The sequence below is a fragment of the Pinus tabuliformis genome, chromosome 2_2 (genome assembly GCF_031772625.1).
Source record: "Pinus tabuliformis cultivar Carrire ecotype Pingquan chromosome 2_2, CPIR1, whole genome shotgun sequence".
Lineage (NCBI taxonomy): Eukaryota > Viridiplantae > Streptophyta > Pinopsida > Pinales > Pinaceae > Pinus > Pinus tabuliformis.
In genome coordinates this window covers 572,718,040-572,721,763 of record NC_142300.1, presented here as the reverse complement: position 1 = coordinate 572,721,763, position 3,724 = coordinate 572,718,040, and positions in this window count along the sequence as shown.

The following is a 3,724-nucleotide window of genomic DNA, read 5'->3' as shown; positions in this document are numbered from 1 at the left end:
GACTTACCAAGTATGCACACTTTTGTGCATTATCACATCCATTTATAGTTAGTACAGTTTCTACTGCATTTATGGAAACAACTCAAAAGCTACATGGAAACCCAAAGATTATTGTAGGTGACAAAGATCCCATTTTCACTGGAAATTTTTGGACGGAATTATTTTCTTGTCTTGGTACTCAGTTAGCTCATAACTCATCTTATCATCCTCAATTTGATGTGCAAACTGAGATAGTAAACAATTGTTTGGAAGGATATCTTCGTTGCTTTGTATCTAATAAACAGACACAATGGATCAAATGGTTGCCTGTGGCTGAATGGTGGTATAACACTTCCTTCCATACAACAACAAAAATGACCCCATTTATGGCACTTTATGGATATCAACCACCATCCATCACATCATATTTAAGAGAAAATTCTAAGGTTTAAGCAGTGGAACATCACATCGAACATCAACAACAAGTCCTCCAACTCTTAAAGGATAAACTCGTATTGGCACAAAATAGAATGAAACAACAGGCAAATCAAAATTGCAGCGAAAGAAGTTTTTATGTAGGTGACTCAGTATTCCTACGGCTACAACCATATAAGCAAATGTCCCACAAGCTAGTTAAGAAATATAATAAATTATCACCAAAGTATTATGGTTTGTACAAGGTGTTGCAAAAGATTGGTACTATGGCATACAAATTGGAGCTTCGTACAACTTCTCGATTGCACCCAGTATTCCATGTTTCATGTTTAAAGAAGGTTATAGGTGACAAGCTCCCAGTTCAAACAATATTGCCAGAACTTGACAAGGAAGGAAAAATTATATTGGAACCAGAAGCAGTCATAGAAACAGGAACTCGATAGCTACGAAATCAATCAATTTCAAAGCATCTTATCAAGTGGAAGAACTTATCTGCTGAAGATTCCACATGGGAGGATGAGAATTTTATACAGAAGCATCCAGAACTACTCAAGCGTTGAGGACAACACTTTTTTGAAGGAGAGGGGCATGTTGGGTCCCTATAATACTAGTGATTACCACATTACTATTGTAGTTACATCCCTTATTAATATTGTTGTGCCCCTATTATCCCCATATTGTTATTATTGTGCCCCATAGAATCCCTCTATTGTTATTTTTGTGGCTTTATATTATTATTGTTAGGTCGACTGGGTTATATTGTGACTCCTTAGACTCCTATATATGGAAAGGAGATTTTGTCATTTGAATCATTGATGAATTGTTCATTTATGTAATGTAAAGGAGGTTGTCCCCTCGAAGAGGCTGAATTCTAAGGCGTTGATCTATCTTTTCTATCTTTTCTTGAGCTGGTTTCATAACACCTTATGCCCAAAGTTATGGCATGAAAAAATAGTCCATTAAAGAAGTTTCTATGATCATATAATCTTTTTCCATTATTTAGCTGTTGGTTGATGCTTTTGTTGATGTTCATCCTTGGAGTAAATTGAGCATGATTTACCTGATGAGTACTTTTAGGTTTTTTTTTACTATTGACATATTGTTCACTAGCCTTTGCTACATCAAGATAGCTTCTGGTCGAGGCTGATGACTTTTGTGATTAGGATGATTCTTCAGTATATGCAAGACCTGTCTTTATAAGAGGAGAACGTTTAACTTTGATGATTTAATTTAAAGTTTCTAATCCTTTAGAAATCTAAGACTAATAGATTTTTCCTTCTCAAGTTATTTTCTTAGACCCACAACTTCACATTCTAGTTTTTCATTGTTCTTTTCTCTTTCAGTGAGTTGATGTGTCAACGTGTCTATGATCATATTCTTTTCTTCTAAACAACTTTTGAGTTTTGTGATTTCTTCCAGAAACTCTTCTTCTTCTAAGGCATCCAAAAAATCATCATTGTCATAAGCCATGAGTAGTTTATAATCTTGTTTAGTTTCAAATTCATCACTATTAGATAATCCATCACTATCCTCATGGGTATAGTAACTTGTTCTATTAACGACCTATTATCTATTTCCTTTTTCGTATTCCTTTACCTTTTCACATTTATCTTTCTGAGGACATTTGGAAACATAACGGCCGACTCTACCACAAGCAAAGCATTTGATTTGTAGGTAAGGGGAACCCACAAAAGAGAAGTAAGGTCAACCCATGATTGCGCATGAACAAAGTTCCTAGAAGGGGGTCTCATAATGATTTTTATAAAATGGACTAAAATAATGTTTAGGTGTTAAAATTTGGTTTATGATTAATTGATTATGTAGCATGGTACTAACAAATGATAATATTTTGTTGTCATTGATGAGCTAATGATTTTTCATCAGGGATGTAGAAGTCTCTTGAGCTAGTCATGATGCGACTATAGCTTTGATGACAACATTAGTCTCATAGTCGTCATCGTAATATGAAAGTGTTATTAGTTGATTGTATAATTTATTATTTTTCACTATTTATTCTTTATAAGTTTCAGTGAATCAATTTCCAGATGGCTGCAAAAGTCTATTGAGCTAGTCATGATGTGACTTGAGAATGGGTTCAACATTGAAATGTTTTCAGTTTGTGTTTGTATGCACTAAAATTTGACATGTTTATGGATGATTCTTGAATTGACGATATGGGAGGGTTTTGGGACTCAAATACGACTCAGAGAAAGAATTCGACAATCAAACAACAAAATTATAACTTATATAAATCTAAGGTGATCAAATTATTTATTACTATTTACTAGTTGCGGGCTTATAATATTCTTTATTGTCTAGAGGTTGTGAAAAATCGTTACCCTTCCATTTGAGAAAAATTCTTACCCCTCTTCATCATATTTTTCATTAACATCATCTTTAACACAATCATCATCATCATCATCATCATCATCCTCATCATCATCATGATCATCGTCGTCATCATCATGATCATCATCATCATCATCATCATAATCGTTAGCATCATCGTCATTGTCATAATCGTCATCGTCATCGTCATTGTCATTGTCATAATTGTCATCATCATCATCGTCATCATAATTGTCATCGTCATAATCATCATCATCATCATTGTCAACATCATTTATATGAAAATGAATGGTGCCTCAATGCATCACACATACTTTATTATGTGTCTCTTATGCTTCTACTTCCAATCTTTAAGGATATGAGTCCCCATGAATGTAAAAATGATGGCTAGACATGAGCCAATTATCATTGATGTCAAGTTTATTGTCACTTGTTGTGGGCCAACCCATAAGTACCAATACACCACTTGAAATTTACCAATTAATTGAAATTATGCTTTAATTAATTAACCCCACATAGAGTGACCTATGAAAAGGGCCAACGCATAATTGTTTTTAGTTTGTTCTTGCATGCATTGAAATTTTACATGGTTGTAATAGATACATGTGTTGATGGTATGGGATGGTTTGGAGACTCATATAAGACTCACACAAATAATTCGACAAACAAATGGTAACATTATAATGCAAATTTCAGGGAGATGAAATTATCCATCTAAAATATCCATGTTATTGGGTGCTTACCATGTTAAACCTTGAGACCTATTGTTTGTTCACAAATAACCTATTCACGGTGGATATATCCCTCCTATATGTGAATTTTAAGCTACAATGATCATATGTGTTGGTTCAATGAATTATCGATGGTTCTTGGCAATTATGGTTATGATATGTTAAATTGACTTCTGGATGTTTAGGATATTTTGCCATGGTACCAAATCGACTTATAATGGTCACATTGG